The following is a 20109-nucleotide window of genomic DNA, read 5'->3' as shown; positions in this document are numbered from 1 at the left end:
CAAATAAGCAAGCAAACAAGCAAAACAACAACAACAACAAAGCGGATGGATCAGAGAAACCCCCCAGAGGCACTGAGAGCAGCAGGAGCTTGCGCCCAAGCGGGCCATCAACACGGACCCACACACCACACGGGCTCCTGGCATGAAGTGCGATTCCTCACTTCACTCTTCACAAGTGGGGGCCCCCACTCTCCCCCATTGTGTTTACTGACATAAACCATTTGCCCCTATCCCCGCAACCCTGCACGGCTCTGGTGGGAATTCCTAGATTTGCAGAGCACGTTGAGCCAGGTGGAGAGGAGCTGAAAGGTGAGGTGTAGGCTGCCCAAGGAAAGGGCTCTTTGACACCCTGGCAGGGGGCACAGCTGGCTCACAGCACCCTATGCCAACAGAGCGCTGTCATGGCTAACACTCGTGTTCATGGCTCATCCTGAACCAGCCCCTCTCACCAAGCAATTTCTCACCGCGGCTTCCAAGAAGGGACGTGATGGGAATAAGACCCCATATGCGTGTGGACCCTTGGGGGTTCTTCAAGGCATGTTCATAGATCGTGTTTATCATACTAGATAGCGATGGGGTCTCTTCCCCTCTCAAGTCCTCAGTTTTCTTATCTATAAAATAGGGCTATGATGCTGAAGCTGAAGCTCCAATACTTTGTCCACCTGATGTGAAGAGCTGACTCGGAAAAGACCCTGATGCTGGGAAAGATGGAAGACAGGAGGAGAAGGGGGTAACAGAGGAGGACATGGTTGGATGGCATCACCGACTCAATGGATATGAGTTAGAGCAAGCTCAGGGAGATGGTAAAGGACAGGGAAGCCTGGTATGCTGCAGTCCACGGGGCCGCAAAGACTCAGACACAACTCAGTGACTGCAAAACAACAAATGATGGTGAATCAGTGAGCTAAGGATGCGAGGTGGCTGGCCCCGGCCCCACGTCTGGTAAATCTTAACCAGGGGTAAGTCTTGCGGCAGGCGGTGCCATTGTTTCCAGTGACTCTGGGCCCCGAGAAGGTGGCACCTCCCCGCCCCGGTCAGTGACCCACGGTGCCTTCCTATGGGCAGGGCAACTTTCACACACTTGCACACTCACTGCCAGCAGACTTGGTCATGTGAATTGCTCTGAAGCCACACACAGCACACGCCATATGCATACATGCAGCACACACCACACATACAACACACAACCCACACCAGGCATGTGTGGGACTGCCCTGGTGGCCCAGTGGCTAAGACTCTGCGTTCCCAATGCAGGGGGCTTGGGTTTGATCCCTGGTCAGGGAAATCGATCCCACATGCCGCAACTAAAGCTCCTCCATGCCACAACTAAATAAATGGTTCCAGGGCAGCCAAATAAAATAAATAAATAAATGTCTGTTAAAAAGATGGCATGGGAAGCAGAGGGGCAAGCAAACTGTGGCCAACATTACACCTGAATGAAAATAAACCTTTCCCATGGTAATCTACTGATATTTAAGGGATATTTGTTATGTAGCATAACCTAGCAAAATCTGACAAATACAGAAACTGGTCCCTAGAAGTACTGGCGACCACGAAAAGTTACAGCCCTTGCCCTGGAGTAGCTAACAGGTGACAAGGAGTCAGTTATTGGAGGTGGGAAACATGGCTACCCATGTTATACAGGGGGCTTCCCACATGACGCTAGTGGTAAAGAACTCACCCGCCAGTGCAGGAGACCCAAGAGACATGGATTTGACCCCTGTGTTGGGAAAATCCCCTGGAGGAGGGCACGGCAACCCACTCTAGTATCCTTGCCTGGAGAATCCCATGGACAGAGGGGCCTGACGGACTATGGTCCATAGGGTCACAAAGAGTAGGACACCGCTGAAGTGACTTAGCACATGTTATTCAGTGGGAAACATTTAGGAGGCTTCTTGCCTATAATAGCTTTACAAAGCTGACACTATACAGCACTTGTGGTTTTAGTTGAAGCCTTTGAGAAAGAGAAATGTATAGAATATCCTGGTTGCTTTTCACTACATGTCATGGGTTGAATCAAGACCCCCAATTCACATGTTGAAGCCCTAATGCCCAGGACCTCAAAATATGACTGTATTTGCACATGTGTTAGTCATTCAGTCATGTCCGACTCTTGAGACCCCATGGACTGTAGCCACCAGGCTCCTCTGTCCATAGGATTCTCCAGGCAAGAATACTGGAGTGGGTAGCCATTCCCTTCTCCAGGGGATCTTCCCGACCCATACAGGGCCCTTAAAGAGATGATTAAGAGCAAGTGAAGTCATCAGGGTAGGTCCTAATCTAACATGACCGGTGTCCTTCTAAAAAGAAGAAACTTGCCCACAAACACCTACAGAGGAAAGAGGACATGAAAACAGGGAGAATATGGCCCTCTACACGCCAAGGAGAGAGGGCTGGAACAGACCCTTCCTTTCTGGCCTTCAGAAGGAACCAGCCCACTGACACCTTGACTGTGAGAGCCAGCCTCCAGAACTGTGAGAAAGTAAACTTCTGCTGTTCTTTGTTACAGTAGTTCTAGCAGACTCATACAGTGCCTTGCACACGCACTGTAGAAAAGAGACACCCTCCAAAAGGAATTGGTCTGCTTGCAAGCAGGAAAGAAAGGGAAAATCCAGAAATGATGGATGTGCAGGGTTGAAAAAACGCAACTATTTCTCATCTCTACTGAATGAATGAGAAAGGAAGCAATTTCCAGGAGCCTAGTGCCCAGAGGCCTGGAGCCCATGGGAGGAAGCAGAGATGCCATCATGAGAAGGGAGTCCCCGTGGGATGCTGAGCTTGGGCATAAACACCTCCTGGAGAAAGGCACATCCCCAACCCCGCAAACAGCAGGAATTTACTTTCTCCCAGTCGGAAGTCCAGGCTGGAAGCCCAAGATCAAGGTGTCAGCAGGCTTGGTTTCTTCTGAGGCCTCTCTCCTTGGCTTGTAGACGGTCGTCCTCTCATGGTGCCCTCACGTGGTTTCGTCTCTGTGTGCACGCTCAAGTCTGGTGTCCTTGTGTGCGTCTCTCTTCTTATAAGGACACTAGTGGGTTAGGACCTACCTCAATGACCTCACTGTAACTTAGTTACCTCTTAGGATGTCCCTGGCAGTCCAGTGGTTAGGACTCTGTGCTTTCACTGCCCAGGGTCCAGGTTCAATCCCTGGTCTAGAAGATGCGGCAAGTTGTGCGACTCGGCCAAAAATGAACAAACGAACAAATAAACAGATCAACAAAAAGTTAATTACCTCTTCCAAGACATCTCTAAACACAGTCACATTCTGAGATACTGATAGGTAGGACTTGGACAAGACCCCGATGCTGGGAAAGACTGGAGGCAGAAGGAGAAAAGGGAGACAGAAGATGAAATGGTTGCATGGCATCACCGATTTGACGGACATGAACTCAGGCAAATTCCGGGAGATGGCGAAGAACAGAGAGGCCTGGCGTGCTGCAGTCCATGGAGTCACAAAGAGTCAGACACGACCTGTAAGTTGAACAACGACAACAACAGTGGAACTTCAACGTATGAATTTTGGGGAGACACAATTCAGTTGACAACTGTGTGTGAGACCAGAAAATATTACCTGTATCAAGAGAAGCGTGAGGCTGTGGGTGGGGGTGTCTAGCTGGCAGCTGGGCTGGAAGGTTGGAGACGTCTTACTCTGTAGATCAGGCACCTCACTGCTCCTCCACTGGCCTCTCTCTCTCGTCCTCCCTATCTCTTGGGCTTCCTCACACTATGGTGGCTTTTCACGTGGCAGCTGGTTTCCAAGAAGGAGCACTCCAGGAAGGGTGAATGTAGAGGCCTCAGATCTCAGACGTCCCACAGCATCACATTGACTGCATTCTGCTTTTCAAAGCCAGTCCTGGGGCCATCCCAAATTCGGGGGTGGCGGGGGGGAAACACCTAGGTCTTGATGGGGCTTCCCCAGGCGGCTCAGTGGTAAAGAATCTGCCTGCTAATGCAGGAGATGTGGGTTCGGTCCCTGGGTCGGGAAGATTCCACATGCTGCAGAGCAACCAAGCCTGCGAGCCACAAGTACTGAAGCCTGTGTGCTCTATGGGCTGAGCTGCAACCACTGAGCCCAAGCGCTGGAACTACTGAAGTCGATATGCTCGGAGTCTGTGCTCCGCAAGAGGAGCCACCACAGTGAGAAGCCCGAGCACAGCAATGGAAAGTAGCCCTGGCTTGCTGCAACTAGAGAACATCTGTGCCAAGCAACAAAGACCCAGCACAGCCAAAAATAAAATAAACAAATAAATAAATTTTAATTCAAAAAATTAAAAAAAAATTTTTTTTTTAAAATCAAGAGTTTTCAGTGCCCAGCCACCATTCTCAGTGCCTCCCATAAGTTAACTTTATTTACTCCTCCCAGAGACCTGATGAGGTTATGGGTCATCCTTATTCCCATCTTACTGATGAGGAAACTGAGGAACAGAATAGGTTAAGTCTGTGCTTCTCAACCGATCCGCAGTGAAGGCACTTAGGGGAAAAAATTTCCAAGCTCTGGGGAATGATACTTTTGTCACCCACACCGTCACGACTGGATGCAGGCGGTGCCAAACTGCTCTGAACATTTCTAAATCATTATCGACCTCTATGCTTCCCCTATGGTGTCAACAAACAATGTGTGTCCAGCATCAGCCTGTGGACCATACTTTGGGTTACACAGGATCAAGTGGCTTGGCAAAGACCACACAGCTGATGAGTCACAGGGTCCGGGATCCGGATCTGAATTGGGGCTCTTGACCACTTACTCTGTCTGCAGGAGGATGGAGAAGGGTTTGGCCATTGAGCGTAGATCATAATAAGAATCTGAGAAAGAAGGGAAGGAACACAGAGCAACTGAAAGGCCCATAGCTTGGTGTCAGAACTGGTCAGGAGTTTGTGCAAAATCCTAGAGGTTCTACCAAGAAAACTAGAAAGAAAGAAAAGAAAGTGAAGTCACTCAGTCGTGTCTGACTCTTTGTGACCCCATGGACTGTAGCCTGCACCAGGCTTCTCCGTCCATAAGATTTTCCAGGCAAGAGTACTGGAGTGGGTTGCCATTTCCTTCTCCAGGGAATCTTCCTGACCCAGGGATTTAACCCAGGTCTCCCACCTTGCAGGCAGACGCTTTACCCTCTGAGCCACCAGCGAAGAAAACTAGGGTAAGAACAAATTGGCTGCTAAGGAGCTTTCCTCGTGGTCCAGTTCGGTTAAGACTCTGCACTTCCAAGGCAGGGAGTGCAGGTTCGATCCCTGGTTGGGGAACTAAAACTCCACATGCAGTGTGGTTCAGCCAAAACTTTTTTTTTAAAAAAAAGAAAAGGACATATACATACCTGTGGCTGATTCATGTTGATATATGGCAGAAAGCAACACAATATTGTAAAGCAATCATCTCCAATTAAAAATAAATTAATTTAAAAGAAAAAGGCTATTCTGCTGAAGGTTGTGAATTTGATCCCTTTGAAGTTCTTTGTGGGAAAAGTGAATTCAGAAAACTCATTTAAATATTGTCGACTTGCTGGACTATGAAGTCACTCAGTGCCAAGACTGAGCCACGTGGAACCTCAGTTTTTATTCAGGTCATACTGACACTAGCCTGGAGAATCCCACAGACAGAGGAGCCTGGCAGGCTACAGTCCATAAGGTCGCAGAGAGTCGGACACGACTGCAGCGACTTGCAACAGCATGCAACACAGACATGAGCTTCGGTGTCTAAACCTCTCTTTCCACCCCAAAGAGTTTAAACCACCACACTGTGACCTACTGAGGTCTCAATGATCACTTTTGGAATTAATGAGTAATGAATGAACAGGTAAAGGGTCAGACAAAAGGTCTTTCTTACATATCTGTTGTGTGCAAGATTCCAAGAGAGAATGCTGGGTGTGGAGGACCAGGAAGGGAAGTGAGCCCTCCAAATCTCAAAAGTGGCCATCGTTAAGTTACAGGATTAAAAGCGGTCTTATTACTAATATCTTCACTGAGCTTATCTGTATTCTTTATAATATCTGTAACAAGCCTGTCTTACTTTTGTAGTAAGAATGAAGTTATTTGGGAGAAAATAAACTGTCTCTTCTTGAAATGTGCCCCCAGTTTAATTGGAGAAAAGATGGTCAGATCATTGAGAGCAAGATCCAGGCAAATAGGTGCTCAATACATGTTTGGGTTAAATTTCAGTCATGTGTCAGGAAGGAGACCCTTTCTGAGAAGGGAGTTTTGCTTTATTTCATTACCTCTTGCCCCCCCCCCCCCCGGTAGGTGCCACTGTCCTCAGCCTGCAGGCTCACGGGGGGCACAGCACGGTTGCCTAGACTGATAGCCACCACTTAGCATTGGATCTGTAACAGCCACAGTTGGCCCCCGTGTGGATGGCAAAGTTGATCTGTTTGGGTGGTTTACTTCTCCTTCCAGCTCTCTAGCTTGTTTCGTTTCCAAGGGGATGAGGGATGAGGACACCCTGGGGACCTCAGAGGACCAGGAGCCGAAGAGGCAGCCATTCCTCAGGACCCCTGTGGTCCGCGGTGCCTGCAGCATGGCCTGTCTCCTTCCTTTCATCTGATTTCACCTGGCTGGTCCATCGGGGCTGAGCGCAGGGTCCTGGGGCCACAGTTCCAGCTTTTCTCCTCCTTCCCCTCCCAGCTCCTGTCTCTTCTCTTTCTGGCTGCCTCAGCTCCTGCTCAAGGTCAAGGAACAAACAGATAAACCCTTTCCCTGGAGCCAGCCGCGGAAAGGACGCCTCCAGCTAGAATCCAATTCTGAGTCAGGGCCAGGGCTTTCTCTTTCCTGTGAATCTGAAGACAGGAAGGAAATTTTCTGTAGCCATAAAATCAGTTTTTTAAAAAGTGTTTTGTAGGCACAGAAGAGGCCAAGCAGTTGGCTTTGGTTTAAGGCACAAATAACAAATGGAAATGGCCAGACGTGGGGAAGGAGGGTCTGAGAGTATTCTTGCAGCTTTCAGCGATATTTTCTTTTACTTGAGGGCCAACCAGGTGTTGGTGGTGGGATGGAGGACATGGGATGGTTCCCTGGCTCTATGAGACAGAATGAGGGGTCTAAGTGGAGACAAGAGTGGGGGTGAGCAGCGAGCTGACGACTCAGGATGTTTCTAGGCTTTGGGCCAAGACGCCCAGGGGCTGGAGCCAGGATCATAGTTATGGAGACCCAAGATGAATAGCAATGAACTTGACGGATTTCATATCTTAGAGGGATGAACCTGGAGCCCAGAGAAGGCAGCGCTGGCCAGCTAGGGAAGGGTCTTCTTGGCAGTGACAGCAATTTAACACTTTATCCAGAGGACAAGGATATCCATGAAAGGTTTAAGTGGGAGAATCGAACGGCCACATTTCTAATGTAGAAAGAGCTCTCTCATGGCACCCGGCATGTGGCCTGATGGACAGCAAGCCTGAAGGCAAGGAGGGCAGCGAGGAGACTGCTGCTCTGATCCAGGTTGGTGGCTGAGCAGGTGGAAAGAAGATCAAGGTATGTCAGAGGTGAAATGACAGGTCTGGGGGATCAGCTTACAAGGGGGTAGCACTGGGGAGAGAAGAGGAGAATGAGGGTGGAGCCCAGGTTTTGGGGCAGAGTGACTGGGTGTATGGACGGGGTGCCCTCAAGGAAGAAGGGGAGGATTAAGGGGGCAGGATATATATTGTTTGGCCAAGTACCATGGGACAGGACACCAAGATGGATAAGGCATGGCTCTGACCCTGAGAAGCCAGAATTCACTGATATTAAAAAAAAAAAAAAAAAAAAGCCTGTAAGGGTGGGGCTGTCGCGATCTAACCATGAGATGTTGGGATCTGGGAGGATGGAGAGGTGGGGGAAGGGCTGCAGGAACTGATGGGCCTATTTGAAGGGGTCGGTGGTAACTAGCAGCAGAACCACATCCTGGCCTTCCAGATCTTTCACATCCCCTCCCAAGAGCCGGTGTGCCTAGCTCCCCTGACCACTCCAGCCTCAGAGCTCACCTCTCCCGGGCTCTCTGGTAAACTACTGTCTCTTAAGCAGAGATCAGAACACAACTCGATGTTCCCCAAGAGACCCCTGTCTCTCACCTCCCATCTCGCTGGGAAACACAGGCCCCTCTGCCATTTCGCCTGGATCGCACGTCTACCCATCCCTTACGTCTCACCTTCGGAAGTCTTTCCCGAATCCCCTAAGGCGGGGCCGGCTGTGCCTCCCCTGTGCTGGAGAAATGGTCTCTGGGTAGATGCATAGGGAATGAATGGACATCTGGGTGGAGCGGATGAATGAGTGAGTGAAGATGGACGAATGGCTGGAGATGGGTGAACGCGTGGAGGATGGCTGGCTGAGGAGATGGACTAGTGGATGGATGAATGAAGGAAGTGATTGGCAAACTAGGTAGACGCATGGTTGGGCAGATGAACTAGAGGTGAACTGGTGAGGCAGGGTAGAGCAGGTGGGATGGGCGCATAGGTAGGTAGGTGGGTGAGAGGGTGGAGGTGGATGGACAGCGGCTGGAAAGGAGACTGCATACAGAGAAAGGGAAAGGAGACAAGGTGGGCTCAGGCATCTGGAAGTTTCTGGAGGCCCAGCGTGTCTCTCTCTGACTTCCGCCCTCTGACCTCTCAGCTCCCCAGAGTGCTCTGCTCTCCACATCTGCGGCTGCTAAGTCGCTTCAGTGGTGTCTGACTCTATGCAACCCCACAGACGGCAGGCCACCAGGCTCCCCCGTCCCTGGGATTCTCCAGGCAAGAACACTGGAATGGGTTGCCATTTCCCTCTCCGATGCGTGAAAGTGAAAAGTGAAAGTGAAGTCCCTCAGTCGTGTCTGACTCTTAACAACCCCGTGGACTGCAGCCCACCAGGCTCCTCCGTCCATGGGATTTTCCAGGCAAGAGTACTGGAGTGGGGTGCCATTACCCATTTCTGAGCACTGCAGTCAGAGGTGTAACTGGCACCCGGAATCTTCCTCCCTCTTCTCTCTCTCTCTCTCTCTCTCTCTTTTTTAATGACTCTTCATCCTGTGGATTTTCTTCCCCCAGCTGGTCTGATTATTGACAGACGATGCCCTGAGTTGGGGGACGAACTAAGAGATTTCAGTCTCTCCATAGCCATTCTCCTCTCACTTCTTTCCCTGCCTTCTGCGTACCCCCTCCTCCTCTGCTGGGTCTTTCCAGCACACAGTCCAATCCCCACCCGCACTGGGCCAGTCGGAAAGCACAGCCTTAGCCAGCAGCGGCCGCCTGAGCCCCGTTGCCCTCAGCCCCAACCAGCCCCGATGCCTGGTGCCCGCCCCCGCCCAGCAGCTCCGATTTTTCAGCTTGGGTTTGATCGCCTGCCAGGATCTCCCAAATGTCAGCTGCGACGTTAGCATCTTTAAGAGAGCGCCCGAGGCGATCTTTAAGCAGGGAGGCTGGGGCCCCATGCTGATGAGAGGAGCCTGCTCCGAGCTGACAGCTTTGCCTGCCGCCTTCCAGAGCCGTGGCTCTGGGGGCCTGTGGCCCCCCACTCTTTGGGCCTGGGCAGAACCTGGGTTTATTTTTAAGTCTGGATGAAGCAGGGCTTTGCCTGGAGTTGAGCTCTATCCCCATCGCCTCCCCCTACCAGGGAGCCCCAGGAGGGCAGGGAGGGGCCGCCGTGTCCTCACAGCCCTACCCTCAAGGCCACTGTGGAGCCTGACCTCGAGGAGAAGGGGATAAATATTTGTTAATCTAAATATTTGCTAATCTGAATGAGTGCATGAGCATCCTAGGCTGCCCCAGAGAGCCAGTGCTGACGGGGGCGCTTTCTCCCACGCTTCCACCTTGAGGGCAAGATGTTCAAGGGAAGGGGCAATGGGCAGAGGCTCCAGACATTGAGGTCAGATCGACAGATCCAGTGTGCGGAAGCTGTGTGACTTTGGGAAGGTTGCTGGCCCTCTCTGAGCCTGGCTTTATCATCGATGAAATGTGCAAGAGGATGGAATGACGGCCACTAGAGTTGTTGGGAGGATCCATGAGATAATGCGAGGGGGACGCTGGGTACAGTGTGCCCTCCCTCCACTACTGCACACAGTAGGCACTCACTCGTCCTCTCTTCCCCCTTTCTGCCCCTCCCCTGCCCCTGCGGCTCTGCAGGGGCTATCCTTCCACTCCTTCTGTCCCGAAGGCCATTTTCCAATTAGCCTTGTCCTTCCAGATCCTGGGTGTGTCCCTGCTCTGGGACCCCCTTCTCGCCAGTCCAGCCCAGGCCCAGTTGACACCCCTCCTCAGAGCCCCCAAGACTGAGTTGGCTCCTGAACCAATATGACTGTGGTTTCTGTCCCAAGACGAGGGTCAGCAAATTTCTGAGGGGCAGAAAATATCTGTTATTGATTTCTAGAGTCTTAAACAGGTCCTGTGCTGTGCTTAGTCACTCAGTCATGTCCGACTCTTTGCGACCCCGTAGACTGTAGCCCGCCAGGCTCCTCTGTCCATGGGGATTCTCCAGGCAAGAATACTGGAGTGGGTTGCCATGCCTTCCTGCAGGGGATCTTCCCAACCCAGGAATCGAACTAGGGTCTCCTGCACTGCAGGCGGATTCTTTACCAGCTGAGCAACTAGGGAAGCCCCCCGCCCTAGGACCAGTCCTAGTACACAGCTAATGCAGAGTGAGTGAATGAATGACGCTCATACCTAGTCAACCGGCCTGAGCAGAATCAAGGGACCTTTCTGGAAGATTTTAGTAATAAGAGAATGTACACCTCAAAGGCTGAGCCCTGCTAAACCCTTCAAAAACCTCCCCATTGCGTTGCTGAAAGGCTGTTGCCTTTTCCCGAAATGCCACGTCTCACTCCGGTCCTCAGAATGGGGATGACTATTGTGTTTTCAGTTGCCATTAGTCACACAGCAGGTTGGAGGCAGGTGCAGAAGTTGCCCGTGGCCAGGTCCAGATCATCCTTCTGATCCTTGGTCCCTGGGCTGGTGGGTCTTGGCCCATCCCCTGGCCGACACTGATGCCCATGGCACAGTCCCCAGTGCCCTGATGATCCATGTGCTTTGCAGAGTGGCAAGGCTCAGCAGTAAAGAATCTGCCTAGCAGTGCAGAAGACTCGAGTTTGATCCCTGGGTCAGGCAGATCCCCTGGAGAAGAAAATGGCAACCTGCTCCAGTATTCTTGCCTGGGAAATCCCATGGACAGAGGAGCCTGGTGGGCTGCAGCCCATGGGATCACGAAAGACTCAGACACAACTCAGCGACTCGACAACAATACCAAAGGCCACGGAAGTGACCTCCATGCTGGTGGCTCGGTCATCGTCCACATTTTTGAGGTCTCTCACTTGGCACTGAAATACCCAGATGGGGAGGTGAAGTGACTCAGAAGAGGAAAGGAGAAGAAGCACCTCCAGGCCAGACCCCACCCAAGTGGAGGCAAGGAGGGAAGGAGCACAGCTTGAACCTCTTACACAGGGGCTGCGGTCTTGATGGGGACCGGTTGGAACTGCTATGCTGAACTGGGAGATGGGGAGTTGGTACCTCCACAGAGAGGATAGCATCGGCACCCAGCCCACACAGCGTTAGTCACTCGAGTCCGACTCTTTGTGACCCCATGGGCCGTAGCCCACCAGGCTCCTCGTCCATGGAATCCTGCAGGCAAGAATACTGGAATGGGTCGCCATTTCCTTGTCCAGCTCACATAAGAATACGTTTAAAAACTGAAAGGTGAAGGAACCGGCCTCAGAACAGCTATAGAATAAAGCGACTGAGCAACTGAACAACAGCAAAGTACAGTGGACAGATGAACAAAAGGGGAGCGAGTGCCAGACGGATGGATGGCTGCATGGGAGGCTGGCGGCTGGACAGGTGACGGCTAGATGACCGGATGAGCTGACAAATGAAGAGATGGGGAGATGAGTGGATGGATGGATGGGTGAATGTGTGGGAGGATGGACGGATGATGGATAGATGAGTGGGTGGGTGGGTGGGTAAAGCAATGGACGCATACATGGGAAGATGGATGGGTGGATGGGTGGATGGGTTTATGCAGCAGTGGGTAGGTGAGTGGACAGGATGGATAGATGGAAGATGGGTGGATGGATGAGTGGTGGATGGAGGTGTAGTTGGGAAGATGGACAAGTGAATGGGCTCATGGATGGATGCGTGGGTGGATGGATAGGCGGGTGGATGGATGAGTGGGTAGGTGGGTGAGTGGACGGATGGGTAGATGGTAGCTGGGTGGAGAGATCCGCAGATGAGGGCATAGGTGGGAAGATGGAGAGAGGAGGACAGAGGATAGGTGAGGGGTGGACAGAGGCAGCAGTGGTAACTGGTTGGGGGTTGGGAATCTTGCCTTTGCCCTGATTCTCACCCTGATGAGAATCACTGGGGCTTGTAGCAATCATCTGACCTTTTTGGACTTCAGCTTCCTTATCTGCCTAAAGGGGCAATGGTCCCTGCGCCCCCCTCCCTGCCCCACCATTACCCAGGGATAAGAAAAGATCTCTGGGCTGTGAGTACCCCATGGCACCATGGCCTCTCCACCCTACTGAGCAGTCTCACCCCGTCATGTGCCTGTCCCGTGATGAGCTTCCTCTTTCCGGTGCCCACAGGGGAACTTCTGTGCAGTTTCCATCAACATTTCCTAATGAGGTCAAGGGAATTCTGGTTCACAGCCAAGTCCAGCGTAGGCAGCACCCACCCCCCTGAGTCTGGTTGAGCCTGGCTGATGCGGGCCGGGGTTATGAGGTCATCTCTGAGATCAAGAAGTGGATTCCAATCCCAGCTCTGGCACTCAGTGCGGTGGGGACTTGAGGCAAGTCAACACACTTCTCTGAGCCTCACTTTCCCCACCTGAAAACAGGGAGAGCAGCGGTCACCCGGGGAGGGCACCTCAGCTTCGTATCACAAAACACGTGTGGGTGCGCTGCCCAGCGTGGGGCCCGGGGCTGGGCTCAGAGAGGCACAGCCACCCTTGCTAGTATCTCCACGGGAACCAAATGATGGCCCACAGGCTTGCTGTAGAATGAGCATCCCATGTGCGAAGGACTGGCTGCACACATGGCTGTTCCAGGGAGTCGAGAACCCCAGGGCCAGGCAGGCTTATAGCCACAGCAACTAGCCTGAACAGCCACTCTGTGTGGTCAGGCTGTGGCTTCACACATACCTCCTTCTGGACAGCCCAGAGTCTGGCGCTTCCCGTTATCAGCTGGGTGACCCTGGGCAAGTGACCTCACCTCTCTGAGTCTTGCTTGGCTCACCTAGGAAAGGTGGGCCTCGGAGGTACCAGTGTGCTTTGCCATCTGCTTCCCCATCACAGGGCTTCCCTGGTGGCTCAGAAGGTAGAGCGTCTGCCTGCAGTGTGGGAGACCCGGATTCGATCCCTGGGTCAGGAAGATCCCCTGGAGAAGGGAACGGCAACCCATTCCAGTACCCTTGCCTGGAAAATCCCATGGATGGAGGAGCCTGGTAGGCTACAGTCCATGGGGTCTCAAAGAGTCGGATGCGATTGATCGACTTCACTTCACTTCACTTCCCCATCACTGGCTGGTTCACCTCAGTGAGGGGGTGGGGTGGGACCAGGACCCTTCACTGCTAGAGATGAAATGCTGGGGTCCAAAGAGGTTCTGAACAGGCCTCAGTGAAGAGCTGAGATAAGAATGCAGCCCCCTTCCAAGATCTGTGCCTTAAGGCTTTCAGCTGAAGCCTGGAGCTAAATAAAGGTTGGGCTCTGGGGCCCTGATCCCTCCTGCTACTGCTACTCCGGCCAGCGCCTGGCATCTCCTGGCCAGTGGTGGAGTCCTTGCTATGAGCTGGGGGCTCGTGGGACTCTCCTTGCCTTGGAGCCTTGAGAGACTGCCTCCTAGGGGGCCCTCCCAACCCAGCCTACGCCAGGGGCACCTGCCAAGTCCATGGGAGTCTGGGTGGCCCAAGTGACATGGTTGTTGGGTCAGTGCCCCCTCAGGCCTGGGTACCCTGGGCTTGGGAGAGGTGCTGGGGGAGAGCAACAGAGACCCAGGGCCCCGGGAGGTGGCAGCAAGGCAAGGTCCCAGCCCCCACCAGCCCGAGGGTCCCTCCTCCCCTTCCCCCACTGCTGCAGACTCTGGTTAAAATGGCACCTCCGCCATCTGTCATCCCTCCCCCACTCCACGGGCGGCTGTGACTTTGACTGGGCGGGGGTGGGGGTGGGGGTCTGTAAACAGGAGGCAGGCGGGTCCCCAGGGCCAGGCGAGCAGGCGAGTGATGGGCCTGATGCTGGCCCAGGGCTGCTGAGCTGGGGAGGAGCCCCTGGTGGGCAGGCAGGATACCTGATACGAAGAGGTCCCCAAGCCCTTCCCAGGTTGGGGGGCCCCGACTCCCCAGGGGTCCCTGGGTGGCCGTCACTGTCTGCACCATGCCCTTCCCTGAGCTCCTCCAGCTCCCTGGGTCTCTCACATCCTCCCCGCCTTGCTTCTGCTGTGTTTAGAGAATTTCAGATCAATACCTTGGTCTGAGAGGGTCAATGGACCCTCCCTAACAAGGGCTGCCGCCCTGGGCAGCATGCACCAACCAGGAAGACGGAGGCCAGAGAGCAGGGCAGTGGGGGAGCTGGGGCGGGGTGGGGGGAGGACCCGGGGTGGGGGGACCCCGGACTCACCCCGGACCTGGCCCTGGCTTGGCTTTGCCTCACAGTCCAGGGCAGATGAGAGGAGGCGGGGAGGGGTGTCACAGAGGGTGAAAGGCTCTGAAACTCTCAGCAAGCCTCGGAACCTCACTTTTCCCATCTCTGGAATGGGGGAGTGGAGGCCGCTCCGGAAGGGTGTCTTTGGAGCCAGAGGGCACACAGAGACTTGTCCATCTCTCCTAATGCCCTGCGACTGAAAAGGGGCAGGCTGAGGGTAAAGGAGGGTGCGAGGTGGGGGTCGGGCGAAGGCGGTGCTGGGCAGGAATCGGTGGGGGTCAGACCCCTCCACAGGCCTCCCCCACGCCAGCTCCGCAGCGTCTCCCTGCCCCCACCGCAGGGCTGCCAGCTGCCCCCTCCTCGCTCTGCCTTCTGACTGCCAGCTCCTCCCCGCAAAGCCCCAGACCCCAGCTGCAGTGTTTTTACAGCTCTGACCGGCCGCTCAGCCTGCCTCCTCTCTCTCCCCCTGCTCCTCCCCCTCTCCGCCTCCGTCTTCTCCCCTCTATCCCCCCTCCTCCCCCTCCCTCCTCCTCTTCATCTTTCTCCCTCTGTTCTCCCCTCTCCATCCTCTCCTCCTCCTCCCTTTCGCCTCCCCCCTTCCTCCAAGCCTCCTCCCCCTCCCTCTCCCCCCTCTCTCCCCCACCGCCCCCCTCCCTCCTTCCCTCCCTCTCTCCGGGGGAAGAAAGGTCACCGTGCAGCTGATTACTCAGAGCTCAGTTGCTGTAGCAACCGGCGGGGGAAGTGGGACAGGCTGGCTTTGAGGACGCGTGAGGTCGGCCGCGGGCGGCTGGAGCCGGCGCGGGCCTCGGTGCTCCCGCGAGCTGGAAGCTGCCGGCAGCCTGGCTCCTCGGCCGCCGCGGGCCCGGCTGCGGGCTTTCATTTTTAATGAAGAATTCCTGCTCCCCTCTCGCACCCCACCTCGCCTCCTTCGCACCTCCCTGGGGTCTGGCAGGGGAGGTTTGCCCCTCCTCGGTTTGGCGGCTTCTTTCTGGTCCTCGTCTCTGTCTCTCCCCAACCCTGTTAGGTTCTGGTGGCTTCTTTCTTTCTCCTGTCCCAGCGCTCAAAGGCACAAGGCCCCTTCCCCGCGCACAGGCGCGCACACACTCACCTCTCACCAGCTTGGTAAGGAGCCCATTGAAACCCTCAGCGTTCCCCCCACCACCCAGGAGCCTTTGTCAGGGGCCTGGGAGGCCCCAGGCTCCCTCACACAGCCAGAGACAAGAACCCAGGGAGGTCCAGCCCACTGCTTCCTGGGCCCAGCGACATCTGCCTGGCACCCGCTGTGTGCCCAGCTCTGTCGTCCAGGGGGGCTGGGGAAGGCAGAGGGTGGGGGCTGGGGAAGGCAGCTCTCTGCTGGAAAGGGAAGCCAGACCCCTGGAGGGGAGGGCGAGATGGCAGCCCAGCCCCCTGCTGTGGGTTGGTCCCGCTCCTGCAGCCCAGAAGCCCCGGCGCAAGGCCAGCTGAGACAGAGGGTCCTGGAGGTCTGGGGCCTGGCAGTGAGGGACACAAGCTCTGTAGTGGGCTGAGCCGGGGTTCCAGCCCCCACCCTCCTCTGGGACCCTCCTCCTCTGCTGATGGGAGTGTAAAATGGTTCAAGCACTCTGGAAAACACTGGGTAGTTTTTTCAAAAGTGGAGCATATACCTTCCATATGGTCAGGCCATTCCCGTCCTAGGCATTTATCCCAGAGAAGGGAAAACTTAGGTCCACGCAGACTTGGACATGAATGTTCACCGCAGCTGCATTTGTAACGGGCAAAAATGGAACCAACCCAAACATGCATCGGCTAGAGTGGCTCCACAGGTCCTGGGCAGCCCTACCACGGAACAGCACTCGGTAACAGCAAGAAGAAATGAACTGCCGATTCTGCAGCAACGGCAGGAATCTCAAGGTCGTGATGCTGACTGAAAGGAGCCAGGAGACACAGAGCGCATCCTGTGCGGCTCCGTTTCTAGAACATTCTAGAAAGTGCCAACTGACCTATAGTGACAGAGCAGCTCTGTGTTTGCCTGGGAACGCTGGGTGCTGGGAGGTCCCACAAGGGGCACAGGAAAAGATTTGGAGGGTGGTGGATGTGTTCACTGTCTTGACAGTAGTGATGGCTTTATGGTGCATGCACCCGTGTATGCCCTTGCTTCAGTCATGTCCAACTCTTTGCGACCCCACGGACTGTAGCCTGCCAGAATCCTCTGTCCATGGAATTTTCCAGGCAAGAATACTGGAGTGGATTTCCATTAAACACGGGAGACACTGGCCCTAACCCCATCCTCGTGGATACATGGTCTGGTGCAGTGACAGCACGAGGGAGAGAAGTCCAGGCATGTGCAAAGGCCCTGTGGCTAATGGCAGCCCTGTACGTCCCAGAGCTGAAATGGAGGCAGCAAGAGGCGCACAGACAGGCGCCACAGTGTGACCTCTTGTGGGCCCTGCCAAGGGGTCCACAAGCCTCCTGAGGGTTGCCAAGCTCCTGTGTGTGGTTTGTAGGAGACTGTGGAGGCATTGAATTCCAGCTCCCAGCTCAGCGCCCCTTTCTCTAAGCCTCAGTTTCCCCATCTGGCAAATGGGGATGGTGATCCCTCCTGCCACACTGTTCTAATTCTCAGGCTCCGGATAACTTCCCTGGCCCGACTGTGGGCTCCCCTCTGAGCCTCTGTGCCTGGCACAGAGAAGGCACCCAACAGTATCTCAGGATGTAAATAATCATGGCACCAAGGCAGGAAGGATAGGGAGTCCATACTCAGGCCGAAAGACAGACTACTTCTGCGGGTGGGCAAGTGTGGCCCCCCCACGCCCCGCAAATTCTCAAAAGGTAGTAACTTGACACTGCCTTACCCTCCACCCTCAACCTCAGTCTGAAGCCTTCTCTCGAACTGAGAGCAAGCGTGAGTGTGTGCTTTAGTCCTGGCTGACTCTGTGACCTCATGGACTGTAGCCCGCCAGGCTCCTCTGTCCATGGGATTCTCCAGGCAAGAGTACTGGAGTGGATTGCCACGCCCTCCTCCTGAGGATCTTCCTGACTCAGGAATCAAACCTGCATGTCTTATGTCTCCTGAGAGCAAGCGTGGGGACAATTTTCTTGATGTTCTGAGCCGCAGTTGGTTTTGGCCTTTTGTGAGTGACTCTGAGAAATCTGTGAGAAATCCTGCCTCTTGAGAAATCTGTATGCAGGTCAGGAAGCAACAGTTAGAACTGGACATGGAACAACAGACTGGTTCCAAATAGGAAAAGGAGTACATCAAGGCTGTATATTGTCACCCCGCTTATTTAACTTCTGTGCAGAGTACATCATGAGAAACGCTGGACTGGAAGAAACACAAACTGGAATCAAGATTGCCAGGAGAAATATCAATAACCTCAGATATGCAGATGACACTACCCTTATGGCAGACAGTGAAGAGGAACTAAAGAGCCTCTTGATGAAAGTGAAAGTGGAGAGTGAAAAAGTTGGCTTAAAGCTCAACATTCAGAAACGAACATCATGGCATCTGGTCCCATCACTTCATGGGAAATAGATGGGGAAACAGTGGAAACAGTGTCAGACTTTATTTTGGGGGGCTCCAAAATCACTGCAGATGGTGACTGCAGCCATGAAATTAAAAGACGCTTACTCCTTGGAAGAAAAGTTATGACCAACCTAGATAGCATATTCAAAAGCAGAGATGTTACTTTGCCGACTAAGGTCCGCCTAGTCAAGGCTATGGTTTTTCCTGTGGTCATGTATGGATGTGAGAGTTGGACTGTGAAGAAGGCTGAGTGCCGAAGAATTGATGCTTTTGAACTGTGGTGTTGGAGAAAACTCTTGAGAGTCCCTTGGACTGCAAGGAGATCCAACCAGTCCATTCTAAAGGAGATCAGCCCTGGGATTTCTTTGGAAGGAATGATGCTAAAGCTGAAACTCCAGTACTTTGGCCACCTGATGCGAAGAGTTGACTCATTGGAAAAGACTCTGATGCTGGGAGGGATTGAGGGCAGGAGAAGGGGACAACCGAGGATGAGATGGCTGGATGGCATCACTGACTCGATGGACGTGAGTCTGAGTGAACTCCGGGAGCTGCTGATGGACAGGGAGGCCTGGCGTGCTGTGATTCATGGGGTCGCAAAGAGTCGGAGCAACTGTGCGACTGAACTGAACTGAGTGACTTTGACCGGCCAGGTTGTCACCTTTACTCACTTGAGGAGGCCCTGGAGAGGACGAGGTTCTGAACTCCCATCCCCATCCTGGATGAGCTGTCCAGAGCATCAAGGAGAATCAGGTTGACGTGAGAGATTTTCATGAGGAATCCCATGCCCAGAGAGGGAGCAGGCCTGGGCCAGGTGCGCAGGGAGGCCATGCCAGAGCCTGCCCTGGACTCATCATCCAGTGCTCTTCCCACGGGGCTGCGCCAAGCTGCAGATGAGCTGGCTGATTCCTTTTTTTGCCACCAAGGCTCGCCCCCAAAGTTCCCAAGTTGTGCCAGGAAGAGGGGAGTAAAGCGTTATGTTGAGACCCCACAGAGTTGGCCAGGAATGTGGGCTCCAGCCTCTGAGCGGCTCACGTGCCCAACCACTCCTTTCATGCTCCCCATCCTCACTCTTGCCCTGGGAGCAGAGAAAGAACCAGTGCCAGAGTGGGCCTGAAGCCACAGCCCCGACACCTTGGAGCCTCCCAGGCTCTCCCTTGACCTGGCCGAGCAGGGCACCCACCCACCAGCCCTGATCGCTGCCGTTTCAGAGAGAAGCTTAATGAAAAAAATCTCACCAGATACCACAGCCTCTGAAGCTGACCCTCACAACCCCTCCATGCTCTGTGACCCCGACCACGTCACCGCCCCTCTCTGACCCACCTCTTCTGAAAGCTCTGCATCACACTCACCTTCAGGGTGCTGACTGCACAAGCCCCCTGAAAAGCGGTCATTGCAGTTAAGAAACCCATTTTTCTGGAGGCCTGCAGAGTCTAGGTGAAGTGCCCCCAACCAGCCAGGTGGTGGCTGATGACAAATGCAGCCAGAATCCGGGGTTCCCACCCCAGCACTGGCAGGACTGCATGACCTTGAGCAAGTCCCCGCACCACTCAGAGCCCCAGTTCCTCCTTTGTGACCGGGGGATGAGAAAGGGACAGAGTGACCTCCAGCAAGAGTGGCTCTTGTCACAGAGCAGGACGCAGTGACCAGTATGCTGTCCTTGGCAGTGCCCTCCAGCTGCTCCTCCATTTGTGGCTGTAGCCCAAGGCCTTCCATGGGACTCTGTTGGTGCCCAAGAGACAAGGGGTTACATTTGCTACAACAATGGCACTGAGGCTGCCTCCTTCTCTCCCCTGCCCACATACCCCAGAGGCCTGAGCCTGACCCTCCCGCTTGCCCTTGAACTATCTCCCAGACACCTCCTGTGTGTGGGCATGGTGAGGCCCTGAGGAGGAGGAGCTGTCCAGTGTGGTCAGGGGTGTGATGGGCGGAGCAGGGTCTGGGGAGAGGGCAGCAAAAGAAGGTCTAATCTGAAACCCAAAGCTGGAGTCAGAGTCAGCCAGGCAGAGGCCGTGGGGAGGCTCCTGGCAAAGGACACAGAGCACGTGCAAAGGCCCAGG

General features: G+C 54.2%; 3 long non-coding RNA genes across 9 annotated transcripts in view; 2 read left to right on the top strand and 1 right to left on the bottom strand.

Moving 5' to 3' along the window:
* The window catches only part of LOC132659372 (uncharacterized), a 32147-nt gene extending 26092 nt beyond the window's left edge, over window positions 1-6055 (top strand). Inside the window, exon 3 of the long non-coding RNA XR_009599734.1 lies at window positions 1-6055. This exon is cut by the window's left edge and continues 356 nt beyond it. This is a non-coding gene — a long non-coding RNA (uncharacterized LOC132659372).
* On the bottom strand, window positions 3203-19948 carry LOC121818989 (uncharacterized). 6 transcript variants are annotated; one of them, XR_009599730.1, is made up of 4 exons: window positions 15659-15823; window positions 12453-13244; window positions 3569-11540; window positions 3203-3468 (listed from the first exon to the last, which is right to left on the bottom strand). It is a non-coding gene; the product is annotated as an uncharacterized LOC121818989 (long non-coding RNA). The 6 variants fall into 6 exon arrangements; XR_009599732.1 differs by lacking the exon at window positions 15659-15823 and having other exon boundaries at window positions 12453-12534; window positions 13127-14424; XR_009599733.1 differs by lacking the exon at window positions 15659-15823 and having other exon boundaries at window positions 12453-12534; window positions 13151-14424.
* Window positions 7115-20109, top strand: part of LOC121818990 (uncharacterized) — a 30538-nt gene continuing 17543 nt past the window's right edge. For both annotated transcript variants that reach the window (XR_009599737.1, XR_006059068.2), the window contains exon 1: window positions 7115-7452. This is a non-coding gene — a long non-coding RNA (uncharacterized LOC121818990). The remainder of the gene's footprint in view (window positions 7453-20109) is intronic.

The sequence above is a fragment of the Ovis aries genome, chromosome 3 (genome assembly GCF_016772045.2).
Source record: "Ovis aries strain OAR_USU_Benz2616 breed Rambouillet chromosome 3, ARS-UI_Ramb_v3.0, whole genome shotgun sequence".
Classification (NCBI taxonomy): domain Eukaryota; kingdom Metazoa; phylum Chordata; class Mammalia; order Artiodactyla; family Bovidae; genus Ovis; species Ovis aries.
Note: the sequence above shows the minus strand (reverse complement) of the source record. Positions and strands in the feature narration are given on the sequence as shown.